The sequence below is a fragment of the Mesoplodon densirostris genome, chromosome 7, assembly GCF_025265405.1.
Source record: "Mesoplodon densirostris isolate mMesDen1 chromosome 7, mMesDen1 primary haplotype, whole genome shotgun sequence".
NCBI classification, from domain to species: Eukaryota; Metazoa; Chordata; class Mammalia; order Artiodactyla; family Ziphiidae; genus Mesoplodon; species Mesoplodon densirostris.
Genome location: NC_082667.1, coordinates 117,095,449 through 117,107,840, shown reverse-complemented (window position 1 = coordinate 117,107,840; position 12,392 = coordinate 117,095,449). Strand labels below are relative to the sequence as shown.

The 12,392-nt window shown below is 51.2% G+C and overlaps 1 protein-coding gene across 2 annotated transcripts in view; it reads right to left on the bottom strand.

The window, feature by feature from the left end:
• The window catches only part of PKNOX2 (PBX/knotted 1 homeobox 2), a 255,788-nt gene that overhangs the window by 167,578 nt on the left and 75,818 nt on the right, over window positions 1–12,392 (bottom strand). The window lies entirely within an intron of this gene.

Below are 12,392 nucleotides of genomic sequence, written 5' to 3'. Positions count from 1 at the left end.
GGGCTCCTGTCAGATGGAAAAGCTTGTATTTCACTCACCTGCCAAGACCTCTCCAGCTACGGAAGTTCCCTCAGCCTCAGGTACTTCCAACCACGCCCTTGTCACTTGGCTAACTCCTCATCCTCCCGGTATCAACCCAGACCCCAGGCCCTGCCCTCTAGAAGCCATCCTTGACCCCACTAGATTTGACTAGGTGCCCTCCTAGGTGCTTTCAGGTGGTCCTCCCTTGCCTGATTACAGCATTTAACACAATGTACTAGAAGTGCCTGCTTACCTGTCATCCGCCTCTGTTCTCGCACTGATCTCTAAGCTCGCAAAGGGCATATCCCCATCCTGAATGATGCCTGAACATAGCAGGCAATAAACATTTGTTGAATGAATAACAAATGAACAAGTAAATAAGTAAGCAGCAAATGAATGAATGAGTTAGGATATATAAACTGAAAACAATAATACACAACAGGAGGTCATCACCCAGTGGAAGCTGACACAGGATGGAGGCATGAAGAGGTCAGGGGCTAACAGGAAGGGAGGGGACCTGGCAGAAAGGCAGGGAGGACATCAGAATAAAACGCCCCTGTCCATCCTGCTCCAGAGCCCTGGACCCCACCTGCATAAATCTCAGCTACCCGGGGACAGAGAGTTTCATCAATAGGAAGACTTACACTAATTCATAAACTTTCTTTAAATTAAAATCAGGCAACGCACACACACATACACATATACCCCACAGACATCTTCGTCGCTGAAAAGTTGCTCCTTATAAAATAAAAGAAGCTGTTTAAATGTCTTCCTTCCAAGCTAGCCCCACAGAGCTGGAGCTGAGAATACATTAGCCTTTAATGAAGTGAGACTCTCATCTTCCAGGAGACACCTCATTTAGCGCAATTGTTTCAGAGCCATTACAGAAAGACAATTACAAGGAAGCGGGGAGAGTAATTGGAAATGCTGGCAGGAGTTGGGCGAAATGATAATAAATAAAAATATTCAACCTAATAAGCTTCCAGGAGGGGGTGGGATGAAGAAAATCAACATAATTAGAACTGAACCTTAGCAAGGAAAAACAGACAGCAGGGTGGCAAGTGCTCAACTTGTACAGGAAGAAAGAAGAAGTCACATGCAGCCCGTGATGATTCTGGGGCTGCTGGCCTATGGACCCTCCGGAAGCTTCTGGAGGGAGAAGGGGGTGCCCAGAGCCCAGAGGCACTGGGGGCGCGGAGTGTGCTGTTCCCGGCCACAGCAGCCCGGGTGTGTGGGAGAGGCAGGCCCAGCCTGCGCCTTGGGTCCTCCAAGTGTGGAGAGCAGGCGGAGGGAGGCCAGGGAGGAGCCGCCGAGCCCAGATTCCGCTGCTGACAATCTCTGGTTCTGCAACCCTGGGCAAGAGGCCTCGGCTTCTGGTCTTAAGATGATGGAGGACAGCTGTTAAGATCTGTAAGTGTTCTGTCTTCTGTGCCCGCCATCTCCCTCTATTCAAACCCACCCCTTCTCTGAGAGGCCCCCTCTTGGCTTCTGAAATTTCAACATGGGAGCCTAGAAGTTAAGCTTAGAGACTCAGCCTAAGCATCATTTATACAAAAATCATTCCTGACCCCATTCTCCCCGCCCACCCCACCCCACCCCTGCCGGGAGAACTACCACTACCGGCTTCCCCTGGGCCCTGGCCACGCCCAGCGGCTATAGCACAGCCCCTAGAACACAACCACATTGGTTGATGGGTTCTGTCCTCCCTAAATGACTGTCTAGAGCATCTGCAGAGGAAATGGTGTGAGGCCTGGCCGTTTGTTTCAAAACACTCGCAATGAAGAGGGGAGTGCTGATTTACGTTATGATTTCTTGTTTGGTTGTTTTGGAAAAAAGGGAATGTAAGCAACTTGAGGTCAGAGACCTCAAATTTGACACCCAGTACCTAACTCAGAACCTGGTACAAAGTAGGCATACACTTATTTTTTTGTTGCATAATGTGTCTCTAGTAAATATGTCAAGTGTACTATCTGGGAGTAGACAGTTGAGGATTAAATTGAAGTCAAATTTTAAAACTTTCCAAGATTCTCAGATAGTCTCAATTCAAATAAATATTATTCAAACCCCATGTAATTTACTGAGTGCCTGTCATGTGCCAGGCTCTGGAGAGTCACAGGTGAAGAGGGTCCCCAAGTCACCATCCCGAAGGAATTTGCCAGCCAGTGAGCTTCAGGCTGTATAGTTTTAGGCATGACATGAGGCCACGCTAGGGGATGGGATATTTGTCCAGAGACAATAGCAAATAGGCACTGGACTCATCTCCTGGAGAGTGGGCCAGGGGCCCAAGTCCATGGTCCTCAGACTTGTTTACAACTCTATCAGTAAAACACGTGTAATACACGCTCAGTGCATACGTATATAAACATGCATGTGTGGGAGTGTATATATTCACCCTACTGCTCTACCAATATATGAGATGTCTTAGGGAACATATTCCAAAATAGAAATCTAAATAGGATGAGATTAAAAAAATACATACAAATAAAGTTGTAATATTTTCTTCTCTTATTCCAATGGCCCATCTTGCTCACTCTGTTTTGGAGACTCTATGTATAGAGTATCAGTGTCTGGGACTTGACAGGCCTGCCATACAGAAGTAATGCCGGTCTGCTCAGTACACCAAACAGAATTGAACACCTGTTTTTCTTTCGCTGGCCCTAGCATCCAGTTTCCAGTAACTGGTGACAAATGTAATGAATGGTAATCCCCTTCATTTGGCAAACACGTGTGATAAATTCAGAATGTGCCAGGCGCCATGCCAGGTGGAGTGAGGGCTACAGGAGCATCAGCCACGTGCCCTGTACTGACACATCTTCATGGAAGAGGACAGACAGATATACTCAGGATGCAGGTGGACACTGGTCAGTGTCAGGAGACTCAGGCCAGGTGCTCTGGAAGGGAGAAAAGGCTTGGTTTTCCCTGAGGGCTCTAAGGCTCGTGGAAGAGGTGGTGTGAGACTGCGGAGGAAGGGCAGGGTTTGGCCGTGCAGACAGAGAAGACTTTTCAGGAAAAGGAAATGCCGGGGGCAAAGACACAGGGGCAGTAAATCAAGGGGCGCATTCTTCTCTGCAGATCCTCAGCTCCATCTGGAGATCCCATCTCCTGAGGCCGGGTGAAAGAGAGAGAGCAATACTTACTAGAATTGCACATAAAAGGGACAGGGACGTGCTCTCAGGCTGACACCCTGGAAACTAGAGAGCAAGGCATGCTGCCATGACAGCCTCCCTTCAAACATGCCAGTGGTTTGTCCAACAAAACAAGCATTTATTGCGCACCAAAGGCTAACAGGAGAGGAAAGCATTCTCCTCTGCCAGGGATGAACTGCGCATGACCTGGCCTGCAGGCGAGGAGAACAGATGACCCCTAGGGTCCATGCTAGTTCTAGGATGTTACACTTCGTACCCTTACCCTTGGAGAGCCAAGCGTCTCTAATGACGATATAATCGACATATGATGTGATTAATAGTCACAGAAAGATGCCCAGTGTGCACCGGGAGCTCAAGGAAGATAAACCCTAGGTGAGGTGTGGTTACAGACATACTCATCACCAAGAAACTGAGCTCTAACCAGGTACATGAGGGGGGATGGAGGTTACTCAAGGCAAAGAGGACCTCGTGTAGAAGCAGAGACACACAAAAGGGTACAGAAACCCCAAATCCTGCTGGTAACAGCAGATGGTCCTGGGATCCAGCAAAGCCAAAGAAAGCAGGAACCTCTGGGGCCCTGGGAGGAGACAAGAAGCCTGGGGATCGCTCTCAGGCTGACCCTGCTGAGCCTAGAGCTGGGTACCACACACAGTGGTGCTTAATAAATGTGTATGGATTGCAGATTGTCATTTCTAGGAAGTAAGGGCTGGGATAAGCAATTCATTCTTATAAAGCCCCAGGCAGGGCCACATGCTGAGATGCATTTATTAAAGTCTTCTCATGAGAGAGGGAGGGAGGGGAGAGAAGAGGGAAGGGGAGGAGCTGAGACAGGGGCTGCCCACCCTCGTCGACAGAGCCCCTCATCCCTCCATATCCCAGAGCAGGCACAGGGTCCAAAGGGGAGAGTAGACCCGGGCTATGGAGAAGAAAGGAAAACCAGCAACAATGCTCTGCACCCAGAAGCAGGGTCAAGCATACCTACTATTTCCTTTAATTTTCCCAACGATCCTGTAAGATGAGATTTTATTACTCTTTAATAGATGGGGAAACTAAGGCTAAGACCTGGTCCCGTCTCATCAAGGGAGGAAGTGGGAGAGGGGACTGAGGTTTGAATCCACTGCACCCTATTCCTCCAGATGCTGCCCAGACTGCAGGGCAGATGGGGAAGGCGAAGGCGAGCTGGACACCCCCAAGTGTGTGCTGCCCCAGGTCCCCTCCAGCCTTCCCAGGTTCTGCCGCCCCCGACATCACTAGGTGAAATCCTAGGAGCTGGTGCGGACCTGCCCCAGGGCCCAGGCCAGAGATGGCCAGCAGCCCTCTAGGACCTGGAAGGTTCTTTGTTAAATGTGGTGCAGAAGCATCCTTAGCAGAGGAGCCTTTCATCCCCTTCTCATCCTGGTTGCTTGCTCCAGCCTTGATTTACACTTCGCATCTAGAATGCCAGCATACCCTATAGAACCCCTGGGACCTCCCCAGGCCCTGACATCACTCCCCTCCCAGGAGGTAGGAGCCCTGGGTTCCAGCCCAGCCTCTACCACCAAACCCTCGGTGGCCTTAGGCAAGGGGTTGCCTCCTTTGATCCTCAGTTTCCCCGCTCGGTACCAAGGAATTCAGTGACCCCTAAGGCCTTGAGCATCCCACGAGCCTCTTCTTCACTCTCCAGACTACTCCTTTTCCTCCCTGCCCCATCTCACAAAAGCCAGGAATTCCTTCCCTTGGGTGAGTCACCATCGCAGGCCCCTGGGAATCCCAGGTTACGCCATCCCAATGCGGGCAGGCTGGCTAGGACCAGGGCCTCTGCACAACCCAGCCAGGGTGTGCTGGTCACGAGACTTGGGGAGGGGGCAAGGTCCCCAACTCAAAGCCAATCCCAACTGCTTCATTCACAAGAGATGTCCTAGTGCAGTGGGAAGTAGGCTTTGGGGTCGTGCAGACTTGAGTTCACATCCCATCTACCCCTCTTTCTAGTTGTGGAACAATGAGCGTGTTGCTTAACCTGTCTGATTAAGCCTGGCTCTCTGATCTGTTCTATTATTAGAGGACCTGCCTCAGAGCGTTGGTGGGAGGGTTACAAGAGATAATGCACTGAACAGAAGCTATTCTTCTTCAGCCTCCTGGATAAGGATAATAGTAGGACTCCCAAAGTACTCGACAGTACTGGAATCACATGGTACGGGGAACAAAGCTGCCACCCATGCTCAGCCAGTCACCAAGGCTGAGCAGTTTCTTGATGAAAAAACCCACCTTGCAGCAGGAAAGACTCCCTCAGGAGAGACCCAGATGGGTCACTTGAATGTGATACACTTTCTTTTTTTAAAATTGGGTTTAAAGTTATAAAACAACAGCAGTGAACTCCTCCTGCTTCTGCAGGTACTTGGGCCCACGTGGGGACTGGGGGCATGAATTAAACTCACCCAGCCTCCCCCGTAAGACCGGGTGGTCCCGAGCCCAGACACTCCCCACCCCCGTGTGGTCCCCTGCACCAGAAAGCGGCTCCACACTAGTCCCAGGCTGGAGAGGGGTCTGCCTCGTGGACCGGCCTCACAGGCACCCTCAGATGCCCACCCCCAAAACCCACCCCAATTCAGTCCTAAGTATTCCTAAGGTGCCTTCCCATTTCCCGCTGTAATAAATGGCACAGAATGCAAATGGAGCTGGATGTGGGACCCAGATGTTTGCCCTAATTTAATTGAGGGAACACCTTGGATTAAACACTTTGCAAAACACTCACAAATAGGTTCAGTGCATTCGGTAATGAAAAGTCTCCCAGACCCCAGGCACTTGGCTGCGGCTGCCTGGGGCTCTAGGAGCATTGCCCGGGGTGGGCAGGCATGCGGGAGAGACCAGAGCAGGGTGGAGACGGGATGCCTCCAAACACAGGGAGAAAGCGAGGGAGCCAGGTTCCCAGGAGGGCTCCCAGCAGATTCTCCACCAGCTGGGGCTGACTCCACCAAGAGGCACGATCTGGAAGGGCTGGGGATGGTGGTAGGCAGCGCCTGCCTCCCCACATGGGTGATGGTTCGCCCGTGAGGGCCCACAATGGGCATTGCCTCCCTGTCCTCAGGACTCAGCTCCAACCTGGAGGCCTCACTGCCCACCTGGCTGACATCCAGTCACCCACCTGCACGGAATTGGGGCCTCCAGGCCCAGGGACTCCAGGGAGGATCAGCCTACTTAACCTTTTGGACCTGAGAGTGGGTGGGAAACCTCTCTCAGAAATTTGGGGCTTATTTGCACAGCAGTGCTAATTTCTCTGAAGCTGCTTCTTCCTTCCCTGCCCCTACAGCTTAGGGTGCTTCAGAAGCTCAAATCCTGTGCATCTACCAAGCCCCAACCCTCCCGCTTCACCTTTCACCCACCCATCCATCCATCCCCTCAGCTCTGGAGCTACAGAGATGAGTGACGCCGGCACCTGCCCTGGTGTTCACAGTCCCAGATGCCATGTGATAAAGGCTCTCAGGGAGGTATACTGTGCAACCAGGGAGCCTGGGACAGTGCAGCAACTTGGCACAAGAGGGTCAAAAGACCAGTGGAGAAAAGGGGAAAAGCTTACCTAGGAGAGGGAACAGCATATGCAAAGATAATGAGGCACAGAAGACTGGGCAATGGCTGAGACTCAAGAGAGACCATTTGTGTGGGTCCACTTGGGGGACAGGCAGCACAAATGAAGATGGGCCCTCTTCACCAGACCCCTCCTCCCACCCCAGCCCCTGGAAGTCCCCATAGTTGGGCCAATGGGGAATCAGTTCCCATAATAATTGCTCTGTTAGTCTCAGAGTTCCAACACGGCCTGGATGCTTTTATATTCCTGAAAACAGAATCCCTAATTTTCAAACACAATGATCACTTCAAGTGTAATAACCATTATAATAATAACCCCTTACACTTGCTTTATAGTTTATAAAACCCTTTCACATATCTCTTATAATCTTCCACCAACAACCCTTCAAGAAAGATAGAATAGGTAGTGTTAGAATTCCTGCTTTCTGAATGAGAAAGTTAAATCCAAAGGTCCCAGCTACCTAAATAACAGAACTTGGGCTCAAGCTCAAGTCTATCTGACAGCAAAGGGCATGCTTGTTCACTCATTCAGTGCATCACAGAGTGTTTGTTGAGCACCTATTTATGTACCAAGAAACCCTTCAGACTCAGAGCATAGATAGCATGGTGGGGATGTTAAGATGATGACAAGCCTCGGTGAAGAGACAGAACATGGGCACCAAGGGACAAACTTCAGGGCAAAAAGCAAAGCACTGAAACTCAGCAACCAAGAAAAGCATAAAGCACTGTCTTCAAACACGGCCTCACACAAACACACCCTGCGGCCTGCACAGACACAGGCAACAGGCATACGCCCTTATCACATAGGAGGATGCGAGCCGTTTCTCCTGGACTGCCCCCACGCTCTGCAGCATGGAAGGCAGACTCCTTTATCCTCACATCCCCACCACTAGCCTGGCAACAGACCAGAGCCAGCAGCCGGGGGCCATCTGTGGGGCCTGGGTTTCGCCCATCCCCCAGCACACACACAGACGCACAGGCCCTCCCAGTGCAGCAACCCAGGCATTCCAGCACGGGGACAGCCCAGGGTGCAACAGCTTAGGTTCTAGTCAGGATGGATAGATGGATGGATGAATAAATGGGACGGACGGATGGATGGATGGATGGATGGATGGATGGATGGATGGGATGGATGAGATGGATGGATGGGTGGATGGATGGGATAGATGGATGGATGGATGGGATGGATGGATAGGTGGGATGGATGGATGGATGGATGGATGGATGGATGGATGGATGGATGATGGATAGATGGGTGGATGGGATGGATGGGATGGATGGATGGGATAGATGGATGGATGGATGGATGGATGGTTGAATAGATGGATAGATGGGGAGGGAGGAGTGGGAAGCATAGGAGCTTTCACCTACCTAGAGGTAGAGCCTGCTGGATCCCCACCACTGGACCCAGTTACAAGTAAACACTGCCTTGCTCTCTGATGAGGATAGACTATCCTCAGTGCCCTCTGCAAAAACAATACCCACGTCACAGGATCCACATGAGGATGTGCAACAGGAGATGCTGACACACCTAGTGCAGGGCCTGGCACACAGGGGGAATTAAGGCTTTCCCACCCAGGAAGAAAGGTAATGGATGGGCAAGTAACTCTGCAAAGCCCCCACAGAAATCAGGCTCCTGCCCCTCCTCCCCCCATCGCCCATCCTGGGGTTTGGAGGGCTTACTAGAGAAAACCTCTCCATCACTCCAGCCCCTACCCCTTGGTTCATTCCTTCATTTTTTCATTCAACCCAACCAAACTTGTAGGGGGCCTCTCGTGGCCAGGGATGATTCTAGGTACTGGGATTAGGAGAAGAATAAGATTCAGTTCTTAACTTGGATAGATACATATGTTTGGGGTGCTGTGACAACGTACAGGATGAAGGAGGACAGCAGTGTTTCAGGAAAGGCAGCAAGCCCTGTGAGCAGTAGTCAGAGAGGAGATATGTGAGCTGGGTATTGCAGGAGGCGCAGGGGCTATTCAGGACGAGGAGATTCCAGGCAGAGCACGTACAAAGGCACTGAGGTGTGAAGTGATACAGAGTATTTGGGGGGAACTGAGCAACCTGGTATATTTGGGTACCAGGAAGAGGAGTGTCTGTCAGTAACAGGGAGGAGGGAGCTACGAGGCGGGCAGGAGATGAAGCAGGAAAAGTAGACAGGGCTGAGCTGTGAGGCCCCTGGCCAGCCAGGCCAAGGAAGCTGCAGACAGTAAAGAACCCCTGCGGATGAAGGAGCACAGGCGTGACATGGGCACACGCTCACAAGAGCATTAATTAGGCTCCAGCTATTGCTGGCACAGCGCTAGGCTTCTCCACATACAGGAGACTCTGATGATACATGAATTTGACAAGGTCTTCTCCTCTCTGATTCATGCAATTATCGCTGGAGAAATGGCCAATTTGGGAACAATTTTTCTTCTCTGAAGAGCCAGGCTGGCTGGCTAACAGTGAAGGCCAGGGGAGGGTTCCTGCATCACTACCGCCACCACCCACAGCCAGAGCTGCTGGGAGCAGTGCCTGGAAATCCCGCAGAAGCTCTGGGGATTTGGGAAGGACTTGAGGAGGGTAATGGTGGAGGCGACAGGAGCCACAGAGGAAGCGTTAAGGCGGGGAGAACCCCTCAGGCTGCACAAAGATTTATGGGTACCTGCATTTCCAGAGAACAGGAGAGAAAGGCCAGGTGGGTGGTGGCAGCCACCTTGTAGCTCCAAACTCTGCTGGAAGCTTCCCGAGGCCTGCTTACAGCAGGGAAGGTTCTCCCTCCCCTCCTTTCTCTCCTCCCCTCCCTCCCGGCCCTCCTTCCCTGCTCCTCTCCAGAAAGGTTTATGGGGAAGACTCCAAATAGCCCCTCTCCTGCAGTCACGGTCACACCAGCTGAAAGGAGATTTAATTAGCAAAATCTCGTTAGGCAAACGAAATTATCCGTAAGACAATAGTCCTCTGGACAGGGGGTATGATTAAACAAAGCCATTAATTGAGAGAGTCGCTTTGGCAGCCCCCCGGAAGCACTCATCTCTGGGCCAGCCGAACAGACTCGGGCCCCTCCGCCCGCCCCAGCCCTCCCCTCCCCACCTCATCTCGGCTCTTCCAGGGCCCCTCCAGTGGGGGCTGCAGACCTCTATCTCATCAGTGGCCTCTCTGCCGCCAGATTCCTGCTAAAGTGCCTTGATTGCATAATGTCTATTTGCATAATGTAAATTGCAATCTCCTAGCTTGGGAGGCAGGAATCACAGAACAGCCATTATTTTTTTACCACTCCACAAAAATTCTACATTTAGAAAGCAGATTTGCAGCTCAGAAAGCCGTATAAATCGGAAATCACACCAATTAAGCCGGACCAACGAAGAGCCCCTGTCACTGTTCTCTGCACACTCAAGGACTCCCAGGCCAGATGGAGGCCACGAGAAACTGGAGGCTGTAGCAGCGGGGCTGTAGCAGGAGCTGCAAAGGCAGGAAATTCTGTCTTATAAACCTTCACACCCCCCCCAAGCGTAGGCCCCATCAGGACCTGGTGGGCGGAGGACGGAGGGGGGCGGAAGTAGGTTGAGTTATTTCTAAGCTTGTTGCCTGATTTCTTTCTTTTTTTTTTTTTTTTTTGCGGTACGCGGGCCTCTCACTGCCGTGGCCTCTCCCGTTGCGGAGCGCAGGCTCCGGACGCGCAGGCCCAGCGGCCATGGCTCATGGGCCCAGCCGCTCTGCGGCATGTGGGATCCTCCCGGACCGGGGCACGAACCCGTGTCCCCTGCATCGGCAGGCGGACTCTCAACCACTGCGCCACCAGGGAAGCCCCTCAGCAGCTCTTTAATGACCTTTTTCTGTCTTCTCCCAAGTCCCCTCCAGCCAAGTGAAGGAAAACCGGGGACAAATCCTGCCCTGACTGGGCTGGACCGGATTCTGAACTCCTTTTAAGAGCTGTTTCCTAGGGGCCACTGGAGAGAGAGGTGAGTCACAAGGTCCCTAGAAAGGGGCCTTCCCTCCAACAACCACTCATGATTCCAGCTTCCCCGCAGCCATGTACCTGGTTACTCTTTTGCCTCTTTATTGCTCATTCAATATTCATCTGTCAAAGGGCAAGATGCTAATGTGTATTATTAAAATATCAATAGTTTATGAGTGAACTTTTATGGAGAGTACAGTTAAAGGAAGGCTGCTAGACCATCTCTGTCAGCAGCAACGGAGAGGAACAGTCCTTCCGTCTCTACTTCTTCCTAACGTACTGGGTGAGTGGATGGCTGAACCATTACTGTATACATATTGTGCGCCAGGAATGTCTCTAAAGCTCGCACGTGCTGGATTTCATTTAGTGCTCACAGCTGTCCTGGGAAGGGTGTACAATCCCATTTCCATTCTAGAGACAAGGAATCTGAAGACCAAAGAGATGTATCCAGAATCACAGAGGTTCTAAGTCTTGGGGCTGAGACTCAAACCCCAGCTTTGGACTTCAAACCCAATGTTTTTCCCCCCAGGTTGAAGCCTTGAAAATACAAATGATCTTTTAGGTTTTTATCTGTTTCCTTCACCTGCCCAAATTAAACATTGGTTTCCTGACCTAAGTTTCACAAAAGGGGAAAGGAGAGAACAGGAAATCATTCTGTGCTTTCACACAGACCCATTTCCACAAAGCCGGCCTCCACTTTAGAGGTGTCTAAGTCAGTTCCCAGAATCTTTTCTGCACATTGAGAATCTTAGAACTGAGGGTAACATTGGAGGTGATGTCATCAGACTTCTCCCTGTCAGAGGAGAGTAAACTTGAGTTTCTTGGAGCCGCATAATGAAGTGATTAAGTCTCTAGGATAGAGTCATAAGTTTGATTTCAACTCTGTGACTAACTTACTGTGTCACTGACTAGGGTACCTCTCTTGTCTCTGAGCCTCTCTCCCTTTCCGTATGTAATACCAAGATAGTAACAGTGTCTCATAAAATGGTGTGAGGGTTTCAATAAGAACATGCACATCACGTGCTGAGCAGAGTGTCTAGCATGTAATAAGTGCTCAACAAACGACAGTTATTGCTATTAATATTAAGTCGACTTGTGGAAGACTCCAAGACTCTCCCACCAAAACTTTTCAGCAAAACCAAGCCCCTTTGCCCCTCTCTTCCCTTCCCCCTCCCTTTCACCATTAGCCATTCTCATATCTTGGCCCTTTGGAAAAACCAACTGGTTCTGCTCCCACCCTGTGGTTGCTTGAGTTTTGTTTCTATCCCCTTAAGTCACAACAAGGCATCCAGGGTACTCAGATTCTCTTCCAAAACTTAGCTGCATCCGGGTCAGGAAAATGGCAAAGGAAATGGAGCCTGGTCCTCAAAGGCGCCCCGCGTCCACAGGTTACAGTGTGCGTGGCAGAGAGGAAGCACGGAGAGGAAAGGACCCGAGGATCACGGAGGAAGGGCTGCCCAGCTAGCCCACGCCCCCTGCACACCCTGACAGACCCGACAGCCTCTTCGGTCCGATCTTTGGCTGAAGCCTCCCCCAGCCCGGAAGGCCAGGGAGTGGAGGGTGTGGGAGCTATGCCTGGGAATGCAGGGCTCAAGGCTTGTGGAGTCCTTGTCACAGGTCTAAGGCCCTCTCCAGACCTGGCACTTCAAGCTGTGGGTTGCAAACTGGACCCCTTCTTGCTGAGAAGGCCTATAATGTACAGCAGGGGTCCGCAGCCTGTTAGGAAC